This window comes from Chlorocebus sabaeus, chromosome 10 (assembly GCF_047675955.1).
Source record: "Chlorocebus sabaeus isolate Y175 chromosome 10, mChlSab1.0.hap1, whole genome shotgun sequence".
Lineage (NCBI taxonomy): Eukaryota > Metazoa > Chordata > Mammalia > Primates > Cercopithecidae > Chlorocebus > Chlorocebus sabaeus.
Window position 1 is genome coordinate 122495642 of NC_132913.1, and position 27729 is coordinate 122523370.

At 52.5% G+C, this 27729-nt stretch overlaps 1 protein-coding gene across 3 annotated transcripts in view; it reads left to right on the top strand.

Annotated features, from left to right (window-relative positions):
- SH3BP4 (SH3 domain binding protein 4) overlaps positions 1 to 27729 on the top strand; it is a 103359-nt gene that overhangs the window by 31315 nt on the left and 44315 nt on the right. For 2 of the 3 annotated variants that reach the window (XM_007966731.3, XM_073020150.1), the window contains exon 2: positions 11708 to 11781. The gene's annotated coding sequence lies outside the window, so the exon portion shown is untranslated. Of the gene's footprint in view, positions 1 to 11707; positions 11782 to 25084; positions 25230 to 27729 lie in introns of those variants that run through there. The other variant, XM_038001341.2, reaches the window with a different exon arrangement.

Consider the following 27729-nt stretch of genomic DNA (forward strand, 5'->3'; position numbering starts at 1 on the left):
AGCAGGACAGGTGGGTTCCTGCCCACAGGCCACACAGGCCAGCTTGCCAAACACCCAGATGCCAATTCCCCAGGGCACTCCACGCAGCCCGTTCAAGGTGCTTCTTGTTCTTGTCCACAGATTTGTGCTTGAGAAGCTCTGAGTTCCCGTGCGTCCACCCACATTGGCATTACAGGTTCTCTATAAATCATCCATCCATTCAAACACTGACTGCACCTGCTCTGTTCCAGGTGGTTCCCGGTGAACAGGACAAAGTCCTTGTGTTCATGGGGGCTGTTCTGGTGGGAGAAAAAGGAGAGAAGTAAATGATAGATAAAAGAATGTCAAGAGCGGTGGACGAGACCAGGGGAGGGAGTGGGCAGCAATAGTGTGCTTGTGTTTTTGATATGGTGTGTGAATCTCCTCTACAAAAAAGATATTTCTATCCTAATGCTCAGAACCTGTAGGTGTTACCTTATTTGGCAAAAGGGACTTTGCAGGTGTGAGTCATTGAAGGCTGCTGAGATGGTGAGATACCCTGGATGACCCAGATGGACCCTAAATGTTATCACGAGTCTTTGAAGAGGGAGATGGAGATCTGACCACCGGAGGCGGCCCTGGAATGGTGGGAACAGAGACTGGAGTCCTGAGCTTTGAAGATGGAGGAGGGGCCTTGAGCCAGGAATCCAGGCAGCCATGGGATGCAGGAAAGGGCAGGGCCACGGAAGCAGCTCGCCCCCTTGAAGCCTCCAGAAGGCACTGGCCCTGACGTCAGCCCAGCAAGCCTGGTATCAGATTTCCAGCCTCCAGAACTGTTGGAGAGTCAGTGTGTGTTTTAAGCCATGAAGTTTGTGGTAATTTGTTACAACATCGATAGGAAAGTCATGCAGGGTTCTGCGGCTTTGAGGGAGGTATGTTTGAGCAGAGCCCTCTGAGGTTGGGGCTGGGCTTCCCTGCCAACACGTGGGCTGGGGCCACAGAGCCTGAACCAGGATCCAGGCCTAGCTAAGGGTCAGGAATCCCTGCTCTAGCAGTTGTCCTCAGCCTGGAAATGACCCACAGTGCATATATATGTGTATGGGTTTTGTTGTTGTTGTTGTTGTTGTTTTGGTGTGGGGCAGGGTCTCATTCTGTCTCCAGGCTGGAGTGCAGTGGTGCAATCATGGCTCACTGTAGCCTTGACCTCTGGGCTCAAGTGATCCTCCCATCCCAGCCTCCCGAGTAGCTGGGACTACAGGCGTGCATCACCATGGCTGGCTAATTTTTTTTTTTTTTTTTTTTTTAACTTTTTGTAGAGACGAAGTCTTGCTGTGTTGTCCGGTCTGGTCTCAAACTCCTGGGCTCAGGCATTCCCCCTGCTTGGGCTGTCCAAGGTATTGAAATTACAGGCATGAGCCACTAAGCCCTGTCCTTTTAAATGTGAAAATGTCAGATGAGGTATCAATCCTCTTTGCTGAGTATAAGTGTATCTTATTAACAGAAGAAAATATTTGCTTGGCTTTCTAAATTGGGAATTTCTAACAATCCGTAACAGCCCCACTGGCTTTGACCAGAACCGACCGAGTGCTCAGTTACGTCACTCAGCAGAGTGCCTGTGTCGTGGACAGAAAACCCAGTGGTCCAGCGCCATTTACCATCTGTCCTGGTTTGCAACCCCTGAAAGCAGAGCCCGAGACAAGGACTTGGGTGCTGATGTTTTCGGGGAGCTGACTGGTCCCAGCAGTCCATCCAAGCAGAAGAGAGTGAGAAGAGGGAAGAGGAAAAGCAAATCAGGGGTCAGCTACTGAGCTAGTGGCCACTGTTAACCACTGTTAGGGCTCCATCATGCTGGAGACGCATTTGAGGAGCCATGATACTATGCCCTAGAATTGTCTTTTTGGAGGCCAGAGGCGGGGATGTTGACCCCAGGGCAGCCCCGGGGGCTATATCTCTGCAGCACATCCTCCATCCTGCAGGCTGACCCGGGCTTGGGGCTGCCATGTGCTGGGGTGGCGGAGCTCCTGCAGATCACACCCACCATTTGGAGAACGTTTTGACAGCGCAGCAACAGAGTAGTGAGTGTATAAAGATCTGCTATAGCTGGTCTTCACTTCCACCAAGTCCTCACTTTGTGGCTGTCCCCTGGGAGTCATAAGAAAGGACCGTAGTTTAGCTCCATCCACCAAGACCTGAGTCACCTACCAACGCCTGCCTTAATGACTTTACAAACAGTCAGCGTGGCGGAAGATGTTTAGAAGAATATGGGAGAAAGTCAAAGTGTGCGTGAATGAAGGGGAACAAAGTGGGAAAGCGCATCTCACCTGCACACACGTTGTTTGACTCTTGTGCACAAACATTTCTGACCCAAGGTACACAGGCGCTTTTGACCCTCTGTGCACAGGTGTTTTCTACTCTTGTGCACAAGCATTTCTGACCCAAGGTACACAGGCGTTTTTGACCCTCTGCATGCAGGCATTTTGACTCTCCGCGCACAGGTATTTTTGACTCTCCGCGCACATGAATTTTTGACCCTCTGCGTGCAGGCATTTTGACTCTCCGCGCACAGGTATTTTTGACCCTCTGCCCACAGGCGTTTTGACACTCTGTTTGTAGCAGCCTCCCTTGATGTATGTTCAGGTGAACCAGCCCTCGACGCACACCTACAAGCTCAGGGACCATGTGCAGGTGAACCAGCCTGTGACACACACCTACAAGTACAAGGAGCACGGTGCAGGTGACCCAGCCCTTGATATATACCTATGAGCTCAGGGTCCATGTGCAGGTGAACCAGCCTCTGACACAAACCTACAAGAACAGGGACCGTGTGCAGGTGAACCAGCCCTGGATACATACCTATGAGCTCAGGGTCCATGTGCAGGTGAACCAGCCCTCGATGCACACCTGTGAGCACAGAGACCATGGCGCAGGCGTTATCTCTCTTATTCACGAGGAGGCCCAGTCATTCCCTCCCCACCCTGAGTTGAGGAGGAAGGATAAGACTTAACTGTGGTTCCAACATTTAGTGGCAGAGCCAGGATTTGAGTCCATATTCAAATAAGGTCCAAGTCTTCAACATGTTTCCTAGATATTTTCAGCCTCCTAAAGGTATGTTGGGAGGCATAAACTCTTTCAAGACTCCATCACAAACATTGTTAGTCTGATTCAGGGCAGGGATGTTCACTTCTACTTTGAAAGACTTGCGATTTTATAACCTGCCATGGGAAAAGTAAATGCAGGATTCGAGCCGGGTCTGGAATCTTGCACCCTCACTTGTCCACGTCCTGTCTTACTACAGCCTGTCTGGTCCTGGGATTGTTCCGTTTGTGTTTGCTGTTACTCTGCCTATCAAGGCTGCTGGCTTTGGGTTAGGATCCCAGCTTTTCGCTCCCTGATCTCTGGTGAGTCTTTGAAACCTGGTCAGTCTCAGTTCTCTTATCTGCTAAATGATGGCATGATAATACACGTGTGGCCTACCTCGCAGGGTTGTTATGACAAGCGAACGAGAGGCCAGATGGGAAAGTATGTTATCAACTAGGATACATTCTGCTAATAATTCTATTTATTATATTTTGGGGATGAAGTTTCACTCTTGTTGCCCAGGCTGGAGTGCAATGGTGCAATCTTGGCTCCCTGCAACCTCAGCCTCCCAAGTAGCTGGGATTACAGGCGTGTGCCTCCATGCCCGGCTAATTTTTTGTATTTAGTAGAGATGGGGTTCCACCGTGTTGGTCAGGCTGGTCTCTAACTCCTGACCTCAAGGGATCCACCCGCCTTGGCCTCCCAAAGTGCTGGGATTACAGGCATGAGCCACCCCGCCTGGCCTGCTAATGGTTTTCAGAGGCAGCATCAACATCAGCTGGGAGCAGGTTAGAAGTGCACATTCTCAAGCCCACCCCAGACCTACAGAATCAGAAACTGAGGGTTGTTGGGCCCAGCAACCTGTATTATAATCAGCCCTCTAGGTAATTCCAGTGAATGCTGGTGTTTGAGAACCACTGCCTCAGTCACAGAATTTCGCGGGTGTTGTGTGCCATTTCTACTATGTATTTGGCACTCAGTGTCTGGTATGTTTCAAAGAAAACAAAACAAAACGAAAGACAGGGTCTCTGCCCTCAACATGGTCTACAGGCTGGAAGAAAAACTGAAAGAAGAGAAACCCACACGAACTGGATGTACGCTAGAGTTCTGCGTTACAGCTGTGGAAAACGAGACCCGGGAGAGTTCTGCGTTACAGCTGTGGAAAACGAGACCCGGGAAAGATAAGTCACTTAGCAAAGGTCGTGGAGCTGGTGTGAGAAACGTGAACCCTCATGTTTGACTCATGAACATCTGCAGACCCTTCATTCCCCAGGCTGCCTTCCCCAAACATGGGTGGCTCATGGTGTCCCCCCACTTGTTCATGGGAGAGAGTTCCGAGGTCAGAATCAAAGGCTAGGACGCCTTCCTTGAGACGCTGTCCTTGGCTAGCTTTTAGGTGGTGATTGTCGAAACCCTGGATTAAAACCTTCACCGCCCGCAGCCCTGGTAGAGCCCAGAATGATGAGCTAGATCAGCTTGTGAGGCTCCGGAAGTGATTGGTCAGTGAGTTGAAAAAGTCAAAGTCTAGAAGAATCATTAAAAATACAAGGAAAAGCTGAGTGTGCACGGATCTTCCAGTCTTTCTGTTGGGTTCGGGTCTTTTCTGAGTGTGGGTTTGGCCCTGGTGTCTCCTATGTGACCCACATGTGTGATTCCATGATTGATTTCCAGTCCAAGATGGTGCCATGACACGGGGACACTGGTGAAGCCATCTGTGCCCAGAGTTCTCCTAGAGTTGACTCCATTTTTCTCAGGTGTTGAATGTCATCTAGCTTGCCAGCCACATTTTTGAGTCAGTGTCTTGCTCTGTCGCCCAGGCTGGAGTGCAGTGGTGCAATCCCGGCTCCCTGCATCCTTCGCCTACTGGGTTCAAGCAATTCTCCTGCCTCAACCTCCCAGGTAGCTGGGACTAAAGGCGCCCGCCACCATGCCCGGCTAATTTTTTGTGTTTTTAGTAGAGACGGGGTTTCACCGTGTTAGCCCGAATAGTCTCGATCTCCTGACCTCGTGATCCGCCCACCTCAGCCTCCCAAAGTGCTGGGATTACAGGCTTGAGCCACCATGCCCGGCCCGCCAGCCACATTTTTAAGTGATTCACCTTTAGTGAGTCTTTCTGAAATATTCCACTTCAATTGCCATGGGAGCTGCCCTTGTCTCACCCCTGCCATCAGTTTGTATAGTAATTAAATATGTAAAATTTCCACAACGAGCTTTCCCCAGCTCCAGCCAGGGGAACAGAGCTCAAAGGGGAATGAGAAAATGGTCTTCTGGCCCCACAGGTGTAGTGGGCCCTGTGTCTCATCGTCCTCTTGTCTTCACATTGAAGGGCAGGGGGCCTCAACCTCCTCCACCGCCCTGCCAGGGTGGAAGGGCGTTCAGAGAAGGCAGCCACTCGGTGCTGCGCAGGTGCCAGGAGGAGCTCACGGTGTACAGGGGGAACTCATGAACAGGTGTACAAAGCTGTTGCGGGTGCTGGGTGGGTGGTTGTCTCAACGCCCCTCCCCCGTTTTTATGCTTAGTATTCATTCCAGGTTTAACACAGGAGAGAGGAAGGTCATATCCCATTCCTTATCACATTCTCTGTAAAATTGGAAATTTTGTGTAATTATAGGAAAGGTAAGTGAAGCAGTTTTGTGTTCTGCATAAGAAAATGTAACGTGCATCAGGTGAGATTTCAGGCCCTCTCACGTGGCTGCTTCATCCTTCCCTTGCCCAAATACATTGTCAGTGTGTGAGTTTTAATAGTGTTGATTTTGATAGCATGAAGTACAAAGGCTTTTGTCCGTCTGCCAGAGTGCCGCTGTCTCAGTTCTGTGAATTGGTTGTCTCGGAGCGGAATGATCTGCCCTCACAGAGAATGAAGAACCTGGGGTTGGGTCCATGGCCAGGCCATGAAGCCCCCGTGTAGTCTTGGACGTGCCGTGCATGAGGACTGATTGTGCGAACCCGAAGCTGGAGGAGGGCGGCCTCACTGTGCTGCCGGACGGGGGCCAGAGATGCCTCCCCGCTTTTTGAGGTTGGAGCCAGCTCTAGAAAGAAACCTTGAAATGGATGTTGGGCCCGTTCCCGTCTCCCTTTCTGACCACACCTCCGTCTGATTTTCTTTCCTTCCCTCTTGCCATCTCTTACCCTAGCTGGTCTCTTGGCAAACACTCCTGGCATGCAGCCATGTACCCGGGTAAATGCCCACTTCCGTTTGGCCTGAGCCTACATCCCGCCTGGCCCTTTGCCCACTGCGTAAGTAGGAAGGGTAGAGAACAGGGCTTGGCACACTTTTCTCTGTAAAAAGCCAGAGAGTAAATATTTTCCACTTTGTGGCTCATAAGGTCTGTGTCACAGCTACTCTGTTTTGGTTGCACAGAAGTGCTATTGATAAACGGGTGGGGCTGTGCTCTGTGAAACTCACGTAAGGACACTGGGACTTAAATTTCATATCATTTCACATCCTGAAGTATTACTCTTTTTATTTTCCCTCCAACTATTTGAAAATAGAAAGACATTCTTTGTTCACGGGCCGTACAAAGATAGGTGGCCAGGTTGGATTTGGCCCATGGGCTGTAGTTTGCCTCTGATTTGGACAAGAATTTTCCGGGTGAACACCCCTCATCCAAAAATTTGAAATCCAAAATGCTGCAAAGTCTGCAACTTTTTCAGCGCCGACGTGATGCCACAAGTGGAAAATTTCACACCTAATCTCACATGACAGGTGGCAGTCAAAGCTCCAGAACAAAATTATTTAAAATGTTACGTAAAATCACCTTTAGACTGTGTGTGTAAGGTACGGATGAAACATAAATGAACTTATGTTTAGTGTTTAGACTTGGGTCCCCTCCACAAGATATCTCATTGTATATATGCAGATGTTCCAAAATCTGAAATCCGAAACACTTCTGGTCCCAGGGATTTTGGATAAATGGTACTCAGCGTGTATTTAGTTCTACTTTGTAGTTTGGTTCTAGTGATTGGCTCTGATGTATGGTGGTGGGTGAGGATGGAGCGACCCCCCCAGTCATCCCGCTGTTGGGGATACAGGATATAGAGGCTCCTCTGGCCAATGGCTCCCTTGATGTTCACTGTGGAGGCTTGGAAATCTAAGAAATAGGCTTACACGTTTTCCAGTTTACTCAACACCAGCCTGACATTGCTTCACCTCAACCCTTCAAGAACTATGTCCCATAACTAGTGGGTTGGACTTTTGGGCCCATACCTGAGGTTACTGTAACAGAATTAGTTGTGGGTGTTCCTGCATGTTCACCATGCGGATCTGGCCCTGAAAGACTCAGCTCTGCAGCGTGGACCAGCTCTTGGTGTGGTCAGCACAGGCCGGCCTGTAGGTTGAGTTGGGCGAAGAGTTCACGGAATATTTTCAAATCTGTCACTCCCTCAGCAACCTCTGAGATGGGCAGAGCCGTGAGAATTCCTTTTCCCAATTTGCAGATGGAGACTCTAAGGTCTGATGAATTACTTTGACGGGGCTGTTGTCAATGAACCACAAACTGCTGGGTAGTTTGCACCATGGAAAGGGATTATCTTACAGGTCAGGAGGCTGGAAGTCCAAGATGAGTGTCAGCGGGGCCGGTTCCTTCTGAGGCTGAGGGAGATCAGTTCCAGGCCTTTCTCCCTTAGCATCTGGGGGTTTGCAGGTAGCCATTGGCTTGTAGAAGCCTCACACCCCATCTCCGTCGTCCTGTCACCTGTCCCTCTCTGGGTGCATGTCTGTTGAAACTCTCCCCTTGTATAAAGTCACTGGGTCATATTGGATTGGGACCCACCCTGGTCCTCTCACTTTAGCTTGATTGCACCTTGAACGCTGTATCTCCAAATAAGGTCGCTTTCTGAGGTACTGGGGATTAGGACTTAACATGCAAATTTGGCGGGACACAGTTCCATCTGTACCATTTGGGAAATGGGGCGATCGCTGTCTTTTTGACTGTTCTGAAATGAGGATTTAGGACACAGTGGTCATCTCTGTGTGTGAATATAGCTTCCTGTCTGGATGTGGTGGAGTGAGGACCACGAGCCTCGTATCATTTGTCCACTCCCCCTCCCAGACCCGCTGAGGTCAGATGAACCCTCTGCAGATTTGTCATCAGCTGAAACTGTCAGCCATTGTTAAAACAGCTACTCAGATAGACAAAGTGACATAACTGCCCTTCTCTCTGCACCGTGGGAGAAGACCCTTGTGTTTTGAGCTGCTGAAGACAACAGAATCTTGTCTTCTTGGCATTGTGGTTTATGGCGATTTGCCCCAAATCATGGTTAATGACAACGTTGATGTTTCTTGAAACAACCGGAGAATAAGGCATCCCCTAGACTTCATGCTAATTCCATCCACCCACACTAAACTGCGTGGTTTTCTTGGGGCTCCTGAAGACTGATGGGCCCACACTGGTGTGTGGTGGTGCCCATGGGAGAACAGTGCTTGACTGAAAGATCGTGCCCCCCTCTTCTCAACAGGACCGGTCCTTGTCCAGAAACCTTGGGCCTCTGAAGAGGTTGATCAGGAGGTGATCAACCTCCTGGGGAGTTGGAAAGTGGTCAGCGGTCCTGTCCACTGAATCCATCCACTGGGACCTCCTGGACATGACAGAGCCAGATTCTCTCCTCCCTCCACTCCAGCACTGAGGGGGCCAGTGGTACCACATGTGCACCTGTCCCTGCCCAGGGTCCAGTTCTGGCGTCTCTGAGTCCCTTGTCAGGGAAACTGGGTCCTCCCTTGCTTAGGCGTGAGGTATGAGTTTACCCAATCATTCTCGCTGTCCAGGGAGCCTTCCGGGCTCAGCTTCGGGCCTGCAAGGCTGTTAGGTAAAGACGCCACCTAAAGAACCTGCCAGAAGGAAAGCTCCAGAGGGCTTGCAGGGCCCTTATCCAAAAATGCGAAGAGAATCAGTGCCGAAAGCCACAGTGACGGAGGGTGTTGTCAGTGCAGCCTCTCTCTAAATAGAGAAAGGAGCGTGGTAGCTTTTTGGAGTTGGGGCGAGGTGGTATCTGGAATTATCCAGCAAAGATTTATTTTGCGCCTTGGGGGGCGGGAGCTGGGCAGCCTGGGGAGGGCTGGGCAGCAGCGAGGATGGGGAGGTTGAGGTCCTGGGCCACACACAGGTCGTTTTCCTTGTGGCGGCTGGAGGGTGGCTCTTCAGGTAGCTCTGTGGCCTCGGTAGCCCCCAGACTGAGTGGAGTGGAGTGAGTTGGGGGAGGAGTGTCACAAGGAGGAAGGCATCTTGGGCCCCTGGAGATCCATGTGTTCCTGCCATGTGGCTCTGGGTCTGGAGCCCCTGGAGATGGACACGTTCCTGCCACGTGGCTCTGGTTCTGGGCAGCACCTGGAGAGGGACATGTTCCTGCCGTGTGGCTCTGGGTCTGGGCAGCACCTGGCAGGCTTTGGGGTAGGCCTTGCCCACAGCCTGGGAGGCTGGGGAGTTCCTGTGAGGGGAGCCGGGTCTTTCTGGGGAGCGCTTGGTGGGGCAGGGAAAATACACTTGTCCCTGCCTTGGGCTTGTCTCAGGAAGTGCCCCGAGCAAAGTGAGGAAGCTGAGATGAGCCCCGGGGATCTGTTTCTCAAAGCCCCTGTCAGAGCTGATGTTTGGGCCACACGTTCTCTTGGGGTGTTCTGTTCTGTGTCACTGGACTCGCCTTCCCCTCATTTCCTCACCTGCCTAGTAGTAACTGCAGCCACTGGAGGCGGGTCCCCACTGAGGCAGTTCCCATCTGTCCTTTATGACAGCCTGCAACATACCCACCTGACAATGGGGCCCAGCAGTGCCGGTGCCTGCCTAGAATTCAGGATGGAGATTCCCAGTACCCTGACCAGGGCATAGGGGCTTGGGGTACAAAGGAAGGAAGAGGCACCAGGTTCTCAGAGATGCTGGTTGCAGTGGCTTTTAGAATCAGAAAGAAGAAAAGGGAAAGGCGCGCTCACGGTAGAGGAAATGGGAAAAGTCTGAAGAAGGCAGGGGTGTATACCATGAAGCCACCCCCCTTTGTAGTTTCACTTCCCCCAGGTTTTTTTCGGTGCCCTTTTATTTCTTTTAAGATGATGAGATTTTCAACTGCTCTGTCTTGGGATGACTCTTTGGAGAACGAGTACTTTGAGAGAGATTCTGAAGAGCTCTGAGCAACATGGTAGACCTGTCTCAAAGGAGGGGGATGGACGGATGGCAGTGTCCTGCCTTCTCTCCCGTGAACAGGGCCGCCTTGGGATTCCTGTCCAGAAAGTCAGTCTAGGTGTGAGTGGCTGCGTGGGAGCCGTGGTGGCACCTGCAGTCCCACCTGTCTCTTCCCACCCTTTGTTTTTGTCTTCTCTGGTTTGAGATCTTTTGCTGTGTTTGTGCATATATTTTGTCACATTGTTGCAGCCGTTTTCTTAGCGTTCATTGATTCTTTTCCTTTTGCCTGTGTGATTTTGCACATCGCTTGTACCCTTAGAAGGTCCATGTCTATGTAGAGATCAACTATACAACTAAATTTTCTATTATCTACTGGGCAATTTCCTTTCCTCCCTCCCTCTCCCGCTCCACACTGTTCTATTGATCTGGAATTCATTTTATCTTTGGGTATGAGTTGAAGCCCTGAAGTGGGGAGGTCTGTGCTCTGAAAACCAGCCAGTTGTCCCAGCACCACAGGGAATGATTTTTTCCTTCTTGGGTGATTGTGGTGCTTCTTTTAATTGCATGTTAAATATTTACATGGATGGAGGTCTGTTCTGGGCCGTCTGGTTCCTGCGGAGGCTGAGTGGCCATGATTTAGGGAAGGTGTCCAGAAGGAAGTTCTCACTCCTTCTTTCATAGTCCAATGAGGTCCTGGATTCCTCGGAAGGCCCCGGGGCCCACTCTGTTATTCCTGTGGAGAAAGTCCGCTTGAGAGGGAGGGCGTCATGGTGGCACCTGCAGTCCCGCCTGTCACATCGACGTTGGCCAGTTCTGCTCTCAAAGGTGCTGGCTCTGTAGTGATGTCAGCACCGTGTGACTTGAGGAGGAGACCCCACTGCTACGGCATGTCTGGGGTTCATCTTCAGGGCGCAGCTGATAAGATGCTTCTGTTGCGCTCACGATGCCAGTCGTTGCAGCAGAAGTAATGGCAGGTGACGGGAGACTCAGTGTTGGGGTGAGAAAAGGCACAATAAGCTATTGTCACATGTAGGGCTCCCTGTGAAGTGGACCGTGACGCAGAGGCCACTGGGCAGGATGTTTAGGTTTGCTGGGGAGCACAGCAGCAAGGAGGGGCAGAGGACGGTGAGGCTGGGACGCAGCCTCCACGCAGCCCGTCGCTGACCCCACAGGAGCTCTGGCCTGGGCCGGACTGCCAAGTCACCCCGATTCAGGAGTGGGGTGAGGGGCAGGCTTTGTTACCCTGCGTTGGTCACTGGTCTGGTCATTGGGTGCAGGCTGGCCCAGGAATGGGGCTGATGTGACCTCGAGAAGGGCTCTTTCCAGTGAGACAGTTCTGGGTGGCCCTGGGTCAAGGTCCTTCTGCTGGCCACGCTCCCAGAGTTGGCTTCAGAAGGGGACCTGGGGGCCACGTGGCGGCGTCCACCACTGTCCTCACCTGCCGTGGAAATGCACCGTAGAGCCCGTCTGTCCTCCAGGACGTGAAGGGGCCCTGGCGGGAAGCAGGCCTGAGTTCTGCACTGGATGGGACTGAAGCTCACTCGTGTTTCCTTCTTGTCTTGCAGCGCTTCCCTTCTCTCCTGGACAGAAGGCCGTGTCCTGGGACTTCTCTGACGGCGGGAGGCTGTGGCTGTACCAGGTAGGCAGTGCAGGCATGGTGTGAGTGGGTAGCCGTACCTGGACCCGCTTTACCATGTCATGACCAAGGTGCCGATCTCATGGGGAGACAGGCCCCAAATGTGTGCAGAGCAGCTGCAGGAGGGAGAAGGCTTCTGGAAGCTTCTGGTGACACTTGACCTTTTGCAGGCACTGCAGGCGTGTCCCTCATGATGCTCTCCTCCTGTCCTGGAAGCCCACAGTGTTGGCCCCGGTGTGGGAAGGTCGTTTGTCATCCTGGCATCCAGAAGCCCAGCCCAGCGCCTTCCCAGAACAGCCCCGTGTTTCTGTTTTCAGCGAATCCCGTTTCTGTTGCCTCCCGTGGGACGTTCTCACTCTTCTGAGAAGCCGGGCTAGCATCTCATGCCCGCCCCAGCAGCCGCAGGACAGAGCCCAGGTTGGCTGTCCTCTCCTGTGGTGTGTGCACAAAGGAGGGATTGTCCTCACGTCGCAGGAGGTTACCTGCAACGAGATGGGGACGATCCGCGGTTACAGGTCACCCTCCCTGGGGCGTCGGAAGCATTTGTCCTTGAAACACGCTGGCAGAAAATGTTCCAGGGAAGCCTTGGCTGGTGTTCGTGAGGAGTAGCTGGATTAAATGGTGTTCTGGTAAAATGTTCCTGGAGGTTTTCTTGGCTGTTCTTGGCCTCTGTCGTCCTGGTTGGCAATAGAAGGAACACCCTCCTTTGTAAAGTCGGTTGGATAGGATCGCCTACCTCGTAGGGCACAGCCTCCATTTGCTTAAAAAGCAACATACGAGTCTTTTCCCAGCAAGCAGAAAGGATTGATCTCAGTAAATGCTACATTTGGATGCTCAAGGCCAAAGGGGGAGTTGAGAAGCCGCGGCTCACAGTGGGATTCCTGTTTGGGCCATGTTGGAATTTTAAAAACCCTTCTAAGTAAAGCAGGCAGCTACTTGCACGGTTTCAGGTTTTTCTTAAATCCTGTAAACTAAGGGTAACTGACTGGATTTTGTTTAAACTTCTCCCCCGACCCTTTCTGTCCTGTCTCTTTGTTTTCCAGTAGCTGCCTTTGCCTTAGGGTGGAGAGAAGGTTTGAGACATTCTGGAGGAGGCTCAGGGCTTTTCACAGTGACGTGAGGAATTCAGGGGTTTTCTGGTCCTAGGGTCAGTCCTCCGCCCACTGGGGCCTTAGCGACTTGAAACACTTCAGCCCAGGCAGAGGCCACCAGCAGGCCTTTCCTTATAAGTGCAGCCCCTGGCCCCAGAGGCTGTGGTCTCTTTGGGCTGCGGTGAACCCTCCTGAAAGGCGTCCACATTCCTGGCATTCTTTTAGCCTGGCATTGGTCAGAAAGCGGGGGTTTCTAAAATCAAAGGCGAGTACTGCAGCTTGGTTCTTGTCTAGATAAACTGGAGAGACGTGGGAGTTCTTGTCTCTAGATAAACTGTGCAGCGTGGTTCTCTGGGGGCCCCCACGTGGGCTTGCCTCGCTGGACTTTGCATTTGGGGCTTTGCCAGAGCAGGCCCCATCCTGAGCAAAGCAGGAGAAGGTTAATGGGGGTCCCTCTTGGGCTGCAGCAGTTCCTTGGGCGGCACGCATGTGGTTTGCTTTTTCTGACCCTGTGCCAGAGTTACTCGGGCAGCAAGATGTCTGGAAAGAGAAACGGGAGGGTGGGACGGGTGTTGCCATCCCACAGCGGTGCCCGCTGGTCTCCATGGCGGGTACACAGGCTTCCGGGAGCCTGGTGAGGGAGGTGCACCCAGACTTGCCCCGGATACAGTGGGCGGAGCGTTGCATGCGCCTCTGGGTGAAGTTTGGGGTGCTTGGGGGCGTGGGTCCTCACAGCAGTTAGAGACCATCCTCAGGCCAGGGAGCTGATTTTTGTTCTGCCTTGTTTTCCCAGAGGCATACATGCAGTGTTTTCTTGGTGCCTCTGAATAGTCACAGTCTGATTTGCCTGGGGGTCAGTGAGAGACAGGGCTGCCCAGGGTTTCTGTTTCCGTGCCCTGAGTTTTGCCCGTGGCAAATTTTATGATTTGCATGTAGTTCCCCCCTCCTGGGTTCAGGTTGTTAACCTGTTCCTGCTCCTGTCGTTGTCACCGTCTGCGGTAATTTATCCTGGCGCCTGGTGTCCTTCAGGACAAAGGGGGCAGCAGAAATGCTCCCTGACTCAGTTTCTGAGACCAGAACGACTGAGGAAACGGAGGCCTGCGGCAGAGCATGACCGACTGCTCCTCTGGGGAGTGTCAGCCAGAGGACAGAGCCGGTGCGAGACTGAGGCCCCACAAGGCCTGCCTCTGTGGTTGTTCCCACCATCCCACTGATGGCTGGGAAGGGTGAGCTCCAGCCCCCGGCGGCTTCAACACCCACCCTCTGTAGTTGTGTCTGTTCAAGTCCTGGGAACACCCTGCCTGTTTCACAGATGAGAAATTCATCTCAGAGTACTCAGAAACCCAGAATACTTAATTCAAGTTCAAGTTCAAAGGGTGATTAAGAAGTGTCAGCAAACTGGGTACAGTGGCTCATGCCTGTAATCCCAGCACTTTGGAAGGCTGAGGCGGGAGGATCACGAGATCAGGAGATCGAGACCATCCTGGCTAACATGGTGAACCCTGTCTCTACTAAAAATACAAAAAATTATCTGTGCGTGGTGGCGGGCGCTGTAGTCCCAGCTGCTTGGGAGGCTGAGGCAGGAGAATCGCCTGAACCCAGGAGGTGGAGGTTGCAGTGAGCCGATATTGCACCACTGCACTCCAGCCTGGGTGACAGAGCGAGACTCTATCTCAAAAAGAAAGAAGTCTCAGAGCTTAGCCTGGAATCCAGCTGCATTTGTGTGCCCCCTAAACTACTCCTCCGTTCCCTTAGCTTAGCTGGGTGCCTGGGGCGGGGGGGCACGTGAACCACGTGGGCTGGTACCACACCCCCCTCTCTAGACTGGCCAGTGGGAATACATTGTGAGCCACAAACAGGAGACGTAAAAATGAACAGGTAAACGTGATTTTTTTTCTTAGGACTGTAAATTCACACAACAGTTGAAGGTGCAGTGAAGAAATGGGTGGTAGTAGAATCACCCACTCTCCGCAGGGCAACTGGCCATGCCAGCTCTGCCTAGGCACCTCCTGCCTGGACCATATGGCAAGTCTTCAGCAGTCACTTCAGACTGAGGGTCTCCTAAGTTCCTAGCCCTGTGTGTGTGTGGTGAGCTTTTTGTTTGTTGGTTTTGGTTTCGAAGTGAAAGTCACATAATGTCCAGCTGGCCACTGCAGTGGGCATCGAGCGCATTCTTGGTGCTATGTCACCTCCACCTCTGTCTCGTTTCAAAACTTCCTCATCACCCTGGAAGAGCACCCTGTACTCGCTACGTCACCACTCCCGTTGCCCCTGTCCCCGCCTCTGGCAACAACTAATTGGTTTACTTTTGAGGTTTGCATTGGGCTAAGTCCCCATGGCCTTCAATCTGGGACGGCGATCCCGGCTTTCATACATCCTTGGGACAGAGAAACTAAGGCCAGTGTCCTTAATAGCATGACCAGGTCTGCTTGGACTGTCCATTGAGGTGACCTGCAGGCACTGATTCTGCACCTGCCAAGGCCTGACCTCCGGGTTATCAGCAGATAATCCAACGGAGGAGAAGGGCACTTGAGGCCATGTAGCGGCTGAACGGGATTGTGCTCAGCGTCTCTCCAAGCCTCTGCATTCCGGTGACAATGTCCGCAGGGCCTCAGTGAATAAACCATTGCAAGTGCACATTGGTGAGGCCATCAGCCCCTGAAGGGAAGCTGGGGAATCTGCACGGAGGAGAAAGAAACGTGAGCCGCACTCCCGACGACACGCTGGACTACGAACGGCGCCTGCCTTCTTAAGAGGCTTGTTCTGTGGTGTCATAACTAGCCTGCCTTACACCTCTCTCAAAGCAAGCATGTCGCGAGTTCACAGGAGGGATTTTTAACATACTTGAGGCTGTGGGGACAAAAGATGTCAGTCAGAGAAAGACTCTGCTATGATTTATTTCAAGAGCCTTTGAATCTCTTGCTGAAATCTGCTCCCGTTTGGAAGAACCTTCCCATCAAATCAGAAGAGCCCTGATTTTCCTGTCTCTGTGCTTGGAGTTGTCCCCTAACCTGTTGTTAGTTCATTCCTTAAAGTTGTCTGGGCTGACTGCAATTTCAGAAGGGCACCTGGATGTATTTCATTCTTGGGTCTGAAAAATACCTATGCAAAGAGCTTCTGACTAAGCATAGACAGATTTCAATTATTGGCACAATAGCATGTTATATAAATCAATTTCCTTGGACCTCAGTTTCCTCTGGCAAAGATGGAACCTGGGTCTCTGAAGGTTCTCAAAGACTAAAAAGGAATCGAAGATACCCTCAGACTTGCTCAGGAAGAAAAGGGGGCAGGATTATTGGAATGATCCAGAAACAGAGCATAGTGAGTCTTCTCAAACTTTGAGAAATGAATTGGCCATCAAAAATTATACTTTCCTCTCACCTGTGTGGCTGGCTCCGCCACCTGGCCTCTGCTGCTCACCACCAGCACACACCTGGCCCGGGAGTGGCCGCCAGCCAAGGTGCAGAAGCCCATTGCAGGACCTGCCCTTGGGCCGCTTTTGAGTTTCTGAGCATCCAAGTCTCAGTCTCAGAAGCAGCTGGTTGGGCCAGCTCAAGCTCTGGGTCTGCTGTGGATTGATTCACCTGTACCTGGTCTCCACCGCTGATCCATCTGGGGAGGGGTGAGGCCATAGGGGTTTCTGGGCTGGGGGTGTGCCTGGGCCAGGCAGCGACAGCCACTGGGACCCCCAGGCAATCAGAGAAGTGTCATCCTCAGCTGGGCTTCTCTGCAAGCTCCCTCCCTCCTTCCCTTCTTCCTTCCTTTCGAAAGTCCCCACAACCCCATCACTTTAAGCAAGTCCTGTATCCTCTCTTCTCTCATCTGCGTATGGAGGGCCCCCAAGCCTGAGCTGTGTGGCTTCACTGTTAATATGTTATTGATGTGACCAGGGGGGCCACCCCTGTCCCTGACATTTCATTCATGCTATTCTCCCATGCAGGTTGCTCTCCTGATCTGGGCCCCACCCTTTGGTTCCAGGGGATAGGAAGGTCAGAGGAGGGATTAGCATGATCCACTGGCCAGAGTCAGTAACATGAGGCCCCTCCTTCCAAGAAGTCAGCAAGAGGCTTAGCCAGAAGGGGAAGCCTTGATCCTTTGTCTCTGAGCCACTGACACAGAGGACATCAAGCTGCGATGTTCACGTCCCCGTTGCATGGAGGCAGGTCCTGGAGCCCCACATGTGGTGTGCCCAGAATCTCCTTTCCACTCTGTTGGAGGGCCAGAGGGACCTGAAAGATCACGGAGCCCAGCCTTGCATTTGGCAGAGGAGGAAGCAGAGACATAAAGGCCAGGGACTTGTCCTGCATCCTACCCTCCATCTGGTGCCCCACACACTGGGGCCTGTCCCTGCTGCCAGCAGCCTCCATGTGGTCTCTGCCTTTTTCTGCACTGGTGGTATCTCCCAGTTGCCCCAGCTGCTTGTGGGCAGGCGTCACCTCGTTCTGACCCCTTTCCTTCCCCCAGGCAGCTCTGGACTTTGCTCTCAGTAAACACAACTTGATTCTTTTTCTTGTTACCTTGTCATTGCCCATAAATCCCGTTTACACGGTGCTCACTTTTGTGTCTGAGCTGGGGCGTACAACCTCGTCTCTGCCTCCAGTTTTTGAGAAATTAATTATAAACAGTGATGACAGAGGCTCTGGCTTGACCTGGGGCATCTGCTGCTCTTCCCAGGCTTGGTCTTCTGAAGGTAACTGTTATCAGTAACAGAACAGATGTGTTTATCCTGGGCTCCTGGGCCCTTGGCGTGGCCCTTTGAGAGGGTCTGTGAAACCCCTAAAACTGCATGCAGAACTTTACAGATGGAGGTGGTTTTCTAAAGAGAGGGTCCAGAGACTTTGTCAGATTCCTTAGAGGATTTGCACCCTCAAAAAAACGTTAACAACCTCTGAGCTGGAGGCAGGCCTCAGACAAGCCTATCGCACTTGGAGATAAGATAAGCCAAGCCAAGGTGGGACCTAAGGGGCCTGAATGGGGCCTGAATGTCGTGGCTGGAGTGCACAGCTGAAACAGAGATGACACTTCACAGAAACCAGAATGTAAAACTCTCCTTCCCTTTATGTAGCTTTTATTTCTTGTGCTTTTCATTAAGTACATATATTCTTTGCCCACTTGCAGAACAGGGAAGACCTGGCTTCTGAACATTATCTTTAGGTTTTTCATTGAATTTGGTCTTCTGAACGATACCTGAGAGTCGAAGGTGCTCCCCTAGATAGGTTAATAGAAACCCACAGTCCAGGGCAAGAGGCAGCATCCAGGGAGCCTGTGGAGAGGTGACTGGAGACATGAGTCCTCATGAATTGTTCGGTCTTCCTGGTATTCAAGCCTGGACATTTCAGTGCTGCATTTGAAGAGGAATTATGAATTGGCTCTCAAAGGAGGGTTAGGTGTTTTGTTGTTGTTGTTTTGGCTTTTGGCTTTTTGTTTTTTGTTTTTGAGATGGAGTCTTACTCTGTTGCCCAGGCTGGAGTGCAGTGGCGCAATCTCACCTCTCTGCAACCTCCGCCTCCCGGGTCCAAGTGATTCTCCTGCCTCAGACTCCAGAGTAGCTGGGATTACAGGTGTGTGCCACCACACCTGGCTAATTTTTGTATTTTTAGCAGAGGCAGGGTTTCACCATGTTGGCCAGACTGATCTCAAACTCCTGACCTCAGGTGACCCACCCGCCTCGGCCTCCCCAGGGTGCTGGGATTACAGGTGTGCGCCACCACACCGGGCCAGAGGGTAGGTTTTTAAGTGATGCAATTCTGGGGCCATCGTCAGATTTGGCGAAGAGGAAGCTGTGGGAGAGAACTGTTACTATACAGGGTTTGAAGAACTCTCCTGCAGACTTATTTTATATTTACATTGTGCACAGTGGTTTATAGATTGCCAAGCTCTCTTGGGTTTGTTATGTTGCATAATCTTAAGGACAGGTGGGTTGAGCCAAGTATTCATTAGCAGCCTCGTTTTGCAGATGAGGAAACTTGTGCCTCAGAGAAGCTAAATAGTCATCAAACCAAGGTCAAGTCGGATGCAGTGGCTCACACCTGTAATCCAAGGGAGGCTGAGGCAGGCGGATCACTAGAGTCCAGGAGTTCAAGACCAGCCTGGGTAACATAGCAAAACCTGGTATCTATAAAAAATACAAAAAGTTAGCCAGTCGTGCTGGTGACACTTGTATCCCCAACTACTCAGGAGGCTGAGGTGGGAGGATTGATTGAGCCCAGGAGGTCAAGGCTGCGGTGAGCTATGATCACACCACTGCATTGCAGCCTGCATGACAGAATGAGACCCTGTCTCAAAAACAAAACAAGTAAAACACAAAGCGTCAGGCATTTGACAGGGATGGGCCCAAACAGAAACTTCTGATCCCAGTGCCATGACATAGTGTACCCAGAGCAAATGGGCTGGATTCAGATCACAGAAGGCCACACAGGATTCCAGAATTGTCAGCAGAGGGAGGAGTTGGCTGACAGTAGCAGATTCCAAGGACGGCCCGGATGAACCTCTAACGGGAATGCTGATTCCATTCTGCCTTTGATCTCTTGATTTCAAAGGAACTTGAAGTAACTTGAACCTGGCTGCCATCTGCCCAGGCATACATGTGTGCCAGGAGGCAGCTCTGCATCTAAGTTGCTATGAAATAGTTTGCCCAACTCGGATGCTATGTTTCTTTAGAAAATCTTCAAGCTAACACACGTGAATAGGCTTCTGATCGAATAAACCCAGGGCTTTGGTGGATGGGGTGTGGCTGGCAGCAGGGCCAGTGTGGCCCTGTCCTTTCAGTCCTCCATAGTGGGGACCCGGGAAGCAGAACCCAAGGGCTGGAACCAGTGTGACCGAGGAGAGCTCTCCTCTGGCCAGGGCCTGGCGTTCAAACACCAGATTCTGGGGTGGACTTCGATCCTACAAACCCAGGCCGTGGAGGCTAGGGTACCAATGTATTCATTTGACAGGAAAAAAGGGGATACTTTGGAGGTGCAGATAATGCATCCTCACTGTACAGGTCAGGGGCATGAGAGCAGAATGAGGGCTGTTTACAGTCTGTTTACAGTCTGTTTCATCTGCTGAGAAGCAGACCCTGTTTTCTTCCCATTTTGCCGGCACCTGTGTGTAGCCTGGACTCTGGAACTAAACTATCTGGTCTTGGGGGTAGAGGGGGTCGAATCTTGGTGAGGAACAGTCACATGGCTCTGCTCGCTGACCTCTGTTGGGCCTTAGTTTGCTCATCTATAAAGTGGGAGTGAGAAGTCGCAGTTACGGGCGTGTGACGCCTTCCCAGTCACGCTCCTATGCAGGGAGAGGTGGCTCTGGCATACAGAAGCTGAACTCACAGTGATGGTGACAGAGGCTAGAGGCTGGGGGGCTTGGAGTGTCTGCATCCAGCTGGCTCCAGGGATGGCCCCAGCCCTGTCCTCACCTCGGTGTGATTTTAGGGGCCACAGTCTGTTCCTGTTTTTTCTTAGCTGGTTTGAGTTGGGTTTTTAGAGTCCTAAAACCCACCCAAGATGGCCCTGGGTAACTGCCCTCTGTGGGGTGCACTGCTCCAGTGGGACTGCAGGCTTTGGGGCTCCCTGTTAGCACCCCAACAGCTCCCAGCTCCTGGCTGTCACTCGGTGAAGTTTGCCACGGCTTCTCCTGTTGGTGGCGTTTTCCCTGGACCTCACTGACTAGGGACCCTCTTAACTCCTAACTAAACATAGATTTTCTTTTTCTCTGCTTTAGTAGTTTATTGCTCATGATTAAAAAAATGCTGTCCGTGTCCTAGTTCTTTTTAATAAATGTATCTTTCCAGACTGTTCTCTGTGCATGTGCATAATATTTTAGCCCCAGATGGGTTCCTCGTGGGCAGCTTCTTAAGGTGTCATTGCCTGTAGTGGCCTCGGTGGCACTGGGCCTCTTCAGAGTGACTTTGCTTCTTTATAGGGTTTCATTATTTAAAAAAAAAATTATTGAAATGAAGTTCACATAACATATAATTTACCATTTTGAAATGTCACAATTCTGTGCTGTATAGAATATTCACAAAGTTGTGCGACCACCACCTCTATCCATTTCCAGAACGTTTTTTCAACCCTAAAGGGCCCCCATTAGCAGTCGCTGCCCCTCCTTCCAGCCGCTGACAGCCACTGCTCTGCTGTTGGTGTCTATGGACTCCTATGGATTTGTGTATTCTGGACATGACTTATAAATGGAACCACACAGTGTGTGGCCTTTGGTGACTGTCTTCTTTCACCCGGAGTGTTGCCAGGGTTCATCCACGTGGCGGCATGTGGTAGAATCCCATTCCTTTTTATGGCTGCATAATATTCCATTGTATGGCTATATCACTTTTTGTTTACACTTTCATTCGTTGATGGACGTTTGGGTCATTGCTGCCTTGTGGCTCTTTTGACTGGTGCTACTAAGATTCATGTATTTGATCTAATTCTATTCTAAGAGCTGTCTTCTCTCATTCCCAAGTTCTTGGAGAGATCCCTGGCTTTTGATTCCTTCTCCCCCATCCCATGCCTATCCCCAGGATTTTATGGATCTCCCAGGAGCTAGGGCTTGGTCTGTTGTTGAACTCGCTGTTGGCATGGACCAGCAAGGGTCGCTGTCATATAAAGTCCTGTGCTAGTTGCTGTCCGCCTGCAGATCCCCCTGGGTGTTAACACAGGAATGTGAGGAAGCGCTGCTTGTGGAGAGCAGGGTAGTCAACAACAGACCTAGACCAGGTGTTTGCCCAGGTGTCACACAGGAGGCTTGTGGTGAAAAAGCAGCTTCCTGGGCCTCCCCTGTGCTGGCCATGTCTGTCTGTCTGTCTGTCTGTCTGTCTGTCCCAGCCCTGCTGTGCTGTTGGCCCAGGGAGTGGTCTGGATTGGCTGCACCCCAGGGGCTCCCCTGCCTTCTGGCGTGCGGTGGAGAGGGAAGTGTCAGGGGAGCTCCTCGCCTGGGGCTGACTCCGGCTCCCCTGACTGGGGGTCCCTGTCTCCCCCAGGTTCCAGTAGAGGCTTCTGTAGTGTCACTTCCCCCTGGGGTCCGTGCACTGTTGTAAATTGCCCCTTTTCTGGTGGGACCTTGAGTGATGTCTCAGCCCAAGTGAGTGAAGATCTCCAAGGCAGGCACAGAACCTGCATTTCAGCAAATCTTCCCCTGACACCATGAACCCCTCAGAGTTGCTGAACCCCCGCCTCCGCCACCCCGCTTAGTTGTTGATCTCGGCTTCCTTGTGCCCAGGCTACAGGCTGACCTCTCTTGTGCTTCTGCCTTTCAGAGCTTCAAAGGAAGCGCTTGTTTGCTGAACCCTCCCAGGGATCCAGGCTTTGCAGGTTTCACACACATCTTACAAAATGCAGTGGGGGCAGAACGGGAGGACAGCCGGAGCATGCTGGCTTTGGGAAGGTGGCCCATTGTAAACAAGCCAGCGCTGGCCATCCAAGGGTCCCAAGCAGGCTGGCTTCGTGGGGGCCGCACACAGCCAGGCCCTCTTAGCTCCTGCAGTTGGAATCCCGCTGTTGCGTGCCTGCCTGTGTTCCTGGCTGTGGGAGTCACCAGGGGCAGGTTTTGATCCCTGGGTGAGTAGGAAGCCCGCCCAGCCCCTGCCGCTGTCTGGCCCCAGCCACTCATCCTGGGCAGGAGCCGCCTGTCCTGGCACGGTGCTGGGCTGGCTGGAGCGGAGTGACCTGAGAACGGGGCCTGCTTTGTATCCAGACCACACGCCTGCCACGGCTTTTCTGACCTAGCGAACGGGATGGAAAAAGGACAGCAGGTGGGAGATGGGAGTCAGCCTCGGTCTCCTTTGTCTTCACGGGCTTTGTTCCGTGAGGCTTTTTTCTTTCCTGCCCTTTCCTTTGGGAGGGGCATGGGTGTGTTCAGAAAATCTCAGAGCGGCTACTTGCTGCCTGGGGGGTATCATACGCATTGTGGGTTTGGTCAAGAGTGGATCCATCAGAAATCTGTGGGGTAGCATTTTTTTTTAGGAAACGAAGCATAGTGCCTTTTATTCCTAGTGGATTTTTAGCTGTGATACAAAAACATTCCCGGAAGGAAGCCAGCGGGTGAAGGTCCTGATGGTGCTGGGCTGGCTGCAGTCAGGACCACAGGACTCTCAGAAGCAGAGGGCCTGTGCTCTCAGGGGCCTGTGTCCTCAGGAACCCGTGGACTCAGGGCCCCCCTCTCGTTCTCCTTTGCCAGGGGCCGCCCAGCCTAGATTTCTGCTGGGCCAGCACCCTGCGGGCTCTCAGATGAGACTGGCAAGGCCAAGGGCGTGAGGCCTGTTCCCAAATGGAAGCATCCGTCTGTGCTGCTGCGCGGCTGCCAAGACCCTCCAGCTCTGACCCTCCACCTGGGTTTTGCCTGGAGGTTCAAAGAGGGCCTGGGTTAGGGGAGGTAAAGAGAGGGGGAACCAGGGCAGGACCTCAGTGACAGCAGCAACGTAGCTGATGGTGCCTGTTTAGTGATGAAGATTGGGGGTGCCACGCTGCATCTGTGTGTCCTTAGACAAGTTCATTCTCTAAATCCATTCCATTTCCTCTACTCATCGGACCTGCCTCAGAGACTTAAATGAGCTGACGGAACATTTAGCACAGGGCCTGGCCGTGGGTAAGGGGTGTCATCTTCTCGAGCGGGATGACACAGAACCTGCATTTCAGCAAATCTTCCCCTGACACCATGAACCCCTCAGAGTTGCTGAACCCCCGCCTCCACCACCCCACTTAGTTGTTGATTTCCAGTTGTTGAATTCCATTTCCTAGGGTCAGGTGAACCCACATCTGAGAAATCAAGTAGAGGGGAGGGAGTGGAGGCTGTTGAGGGGGAGAGTCCAGGTGAGACAGGTGAGTCCCTACAGAAAGGCAGGGGTGGGGGGCGCAGAGGGGAGCTGGTCAGAGATGGAGAGACAGCAGGTGAGGTCCAGAGCAACTCCTCCCTGCTTCCTCCAGGTTGCAGTGGAGACCAAGTGGCCTGAAAAGCCCCAGATACTGACTCTGATCCTTTACCACAGGGCTTCTCACCTGGGGCGACCTTGCCTCTCCCAGCCCCCCAGGGACATTTGGCAATGTCTGGAGACTTGTGGTTGTCATCACTCAGGGAGGAGGGAGGAGGTTCCAACCGGCATGGGGTGGGTAGAGCCTGAGGACACTGCTGCACATCGTACAGTGCCCAGGACAGCCCACAGCAAAGGCGGATCCGGCCCCACATGTCAGCAGTGGTGACATGGAGAAATCATTTTCCAGACAAAGTTTGCTGTTTCACCTAGAGAATTGATTGACTGGTTTTGGAGGAAGGAGGAGTTTAGGATGAGGGATTTCTGGGCACTGCCACTTGCTATCTGGGGAAGAAGAGGCCAGACGTGCAGTGCTTGAGAGGCTGTGGCCATCCTGAGCCCAGGCTGCAGCCATCCTGAGCCCGTGGGGGCAATTGTGGGTGATGCTGAGGAGGCAGAGTAGATACAAGGTTTGAGCATCAGGAGAGATGCTCCTAGGCATTCCCAGGATGGACTCAGGCACCCGAGGAGAATGCGCCAGCGACGAGACCAGCAGAGCAGGGATGGACACCAGAGAGGTTGGACATCAAAGACAGGCAGGGGAGGTGACTCTTTGAAGGAGGCCAAGAAGGACCAGCGTGGGGGGTGGCCAGTGCCCTGTGAGCTGCACCCCCATGGGAAAGGGAGAGCCGCAGCTGGGTGGCTCGGAGGTTTCGGAGCTGTCAGGAAAGCTGCTCTGGGACGTGGCCCTCTGTGTGGCCTTCCTCTCCAGCCTGGGTGGGAACGGTGTTGTGAGCTGTTAGGTGGGAGCTGGTGCCCGGAGAGGTGTGGCACAGCTTGAGGGGCCACCGCAGGATGTATATAAGCTGAAAGGAAGGAGGCCTGTTTGCCAGCCTCGCCTCCCAGCTCAGCCAGCCTGAAGCCCTGGGCTGGGACAGCCCCTTGGTGGGAGGGAGGCCCTTTGATGCAGCCGGGGCTGTGTGGTCACCTGGCATGAACTCTGGGCTGCAGCCTCCCTGCAGGGCACCAGGAGGGCCGGAGAGAAAAGGCCAGGAAGAACCCGCTGAGGCCTGCTCAGGAACCATGGCGAAATAAAGCAGGGGGCGGAGAACGCTTGAGGTGCTGCCTCTTGTACCGCTTCTCTTTGTAGGTGGTTATTTTCTCCTAATTGTGTTTTTGGTACCCTCTGTGTAGAATAATGCTCCTTAGGTACTTTCTAGTTGGAGACAAGAAAGAAGCTTCACCAAGCTCCCCTTGGTTCTGGCAGTGTCCTCTGGCTCTGGATCACTCTCGGTGCCCTTTCCAAGCACCTCTCCCTACGTCACTGTAAAGACTCCAAGGCAAACAAGCTGTGAATTATCAAAGGCCACCGGCCTCTGGGGAACTCATTCTCCTGCTCAGAAACCTGTTGGGTAAGTTTTGTTCCATTTTATCTCCACCTGGTATGGGCTTGTAGCAGAGGCCCTACTGAAAAACGGGGTGATTCACACACTTTGCTCATTTATGCTTTGCTTTAAGAAAGAGAGCAATGGGAGCAGCTGGCTGCTGCCTGCCTGTTTTTGTCTGACTGCCCTGTTACCTCCACCATGCCAGCACAACACTGGGGTTCCAGCTGGCTTGCAGGGGCTGGGCGGACATTTGCCCAAGGGACAGGTGGAGGGACACCTTGTGTTCTCTGGGACTGTCTAGAAATCAGCTGATTTGCATAAGAGTGTTTCCCCATAGCTGAGAGCTAAATGTTCATCACTGACCCATTGGTGAGTTTGTTTAAATAGAAATGGTTCCGGGTAGAATATACTTGCCTCCTTACCACCTGAAGGACTATTACTTGGGATAAGCAGGCTTCCTGGAGTGCTGTCTGGGCCCTCCTGCTGCCCAGCTCCCCTCTGAGCTCTGCAGGTGCCGTCTGGCCTGCAGCGTGTATCTGTCTGCTGTGGCCTCCACTCTGCAAAGGCAGTTGGCCCCTCCACTTCCAAGGAACAAAACTCAGAGCCTCGCTCCAGTATGGTGGGATGGTTCAAGGGACCAAAGTGTCACTGAATGGGCCAGAGATAAGAGGATCTTAAAGGAGAGTTTGAGAAGGGCCGTGGTGTGCCTGGGACCCTGGAGGGCGGAGCTCCTAGGTCATTGCGTCCAAGAGTGCTTTGGGGATTCAGCTCCTTCCGATGGCCTCCATTATTTCTCAGCTTCTCTGTCGTGTCTCTTCTCTCTCTCCTTGGCCTCTCTCTGCATCTGTCTCTGCTCTTTGCTAGCTGGCCCGCCTTTGATGGTAACTGTTCTCTGGGGTCCTGCCCTTGACCCTTGCCTCCTTCCCATATCCTTGATCTCATCCTGTCTCTATGGATCTCTCCCCAAAAGTCTATTCCAGATCTAATTGAGATTTACCTCTCGCTGCCAGAGCCGTGTGTTTGCTCCTCCTATGGGTACCCCACGTTGGCATGTCCAGGAGAAAACCCTCTACCTTCCTTTTTCTCCATGCTGCCCACATTCAGCCTATTTTGGGGATCCCAGCTAATAACGTCTTTGTTTGTGGTTTTCGCTCGCCATTTCCATGTCACCCCCAGGCCCTGCCTTTTACTCCTGGACAAGTGTGTTAGTCTCACCTCTCCTCAAACCCTCCCTGCTGTGGTGGAGATGTTCAGTCACCTCCTTCTGGTGAGTGCTGGAGCTTCCTGGAGGGTCTTTTTTCAGGGTTACTCCCTGCTTATCTACCCTTCATCCCATCGCTGGAGTCCCCCAAACTATGTAGGGTGTATCATCCCCTCCTTGGCAAACTTTCAGATTGGAGACCCCTCCCCATAGTACACACAGCCCCCGTGGCTCCCACCCCAGGTTTTCTCTGTAAACCTTGAGCCAGTACACCTTCGCGCGCAAGAAATGATGGGTGTTTCTGTGAGCCCCCTTTGCTTTGTCCGTGGGCCCACCCCACTTTATCTCCAGTTGCCTGTCTGAGTCTTGTGGTGCTGACCTCCCGTACTGGGCCCAGCCTGCTTCGAGGAGGCCCGCAGGGCAAGGTGCACACAATAGGCCTCAGAACTACTCGGTCTAGCTGTTTGGTGGCTGGAAAACCTTGGACAAGAGGCTTGGCTTCTCTGCATCTCGGTTTCCTCATTTGTGAAATAGAGGTCATAATCCTTATCTGTCTCATAGGGCACTTGTGATACGCAAATGAATTAACACATTGAAAGCACTTAGAATGGTGCCTGACACACACCCAGCAGCCAACGAATGTTGCTGGGCATACTGGTTCCCTAGGGCTGCTGTAACACAGTGCCAAGGACTGCGTGCCTTAAACCAGTAACACATTCTCACAGTCTGGAGGCCGGAGCCTGAAAGCAAGATGTTGGCAGTACCATGTCTCTCCAAAGACTCTAGGAAAACCCTTCCCTGCTCTCCAGGGAGACCCCTTCCTCCCTCTCCTAGAACCCTTCCCCCTCTCCTAAGAGAACCCTTCCTCCCTCTCCTAGAACCCTTCCCCCTCTCCTAAGAGACCCCTTCCTCCCTCTCCTAGAACCCTTCCCCCTCTCCTAAGAGACCCCTTCCTCCCTCTCCTAGAACCCTTCCCCCTCTCCTAAGAGAACCCTTCCTCCCTCTCCTAGAACCTTTCCCCCTCTCCTAAGAGAACCCTTCCTCCCTCTCCTAGAACCCTTCCCCCTCTCCTAGAACACTTCCTCCCTCTCCTAGAACCCTTCCCCCTCTCCTAAGAGAACCCTTCCTCCCTCTCCTAGAACCCTTCCCCCTCTCCTAGAACCCTTCCTCTCTCTCCTAGGAGACCCCTTCCTCCCTCTCCTAGAACCCTTCCCCCTCTCCTAAGAGAACCCTTCCCCCTCTCCTAAGAGAACCCTTCCCCCTCTCCTAAGAGAACCCTTCTTCCCTCTCCTAGAACCCTTCCCCTTCTCCTAGAACCCTTCC